Source organism: Suricata suricatta, chromosome X (assembly GCF_006229205.1).
Source record: "Suricata suricatta isolate VVHF042 chromosome X, meerkat_22Aug2017_6uvM2_HiC, whole genome shotgun sequence".
Classification (NCBI taxonomy): domain Eukaryota; kingdom Metazoa; phylum Chordata; class Mammalia; order Carnivora; family Herpestidae; genus Suricata; species Suricata suricatta.
In genome coordinates, this window is record NC_043717.1 from 53,866,504 (window position 1) to 53,866,961 (window position 458).

Here is a 458-nt window from a genome sequence, read left to right on the forward strand (position 1 = left end):
GAAAGAGGAGAGAAAACAACCAACACTACCAAAATACACATATGAAATTCTTTGAAAAGAATTTATGAATTGAAAAGAATTATAAGAAATTCTTTGAAAAGAATTATGAAAAATCCTTTGCCAACTTGGTAATCTAGAAGAAATGGGCAAATTCTATTTTTTGTAAATATTTTTAATATTTATTTAATAGTTGATTGCCAATTTGGTTTCCATATAATACCTAGTGTTCTTCCCCACAAGTGCCCCCCACCATGACCATCACCCCCTTCTCTCCCTCCCTCTCCCCCTTCAGTTCACAGTTCATTTTCAGTATTCAATAGTCTCTTATGATTTGTGTCCCTCACTCTCCCCAACTCTTTACCCCTTCCCCTCCCTATGGTCCTCTGTTAGATTTCTCCCGTTAGACCTATGAGTGCAAACATATGGCATCTGTCCTTCTCTGCCTGACTTATTTCGCT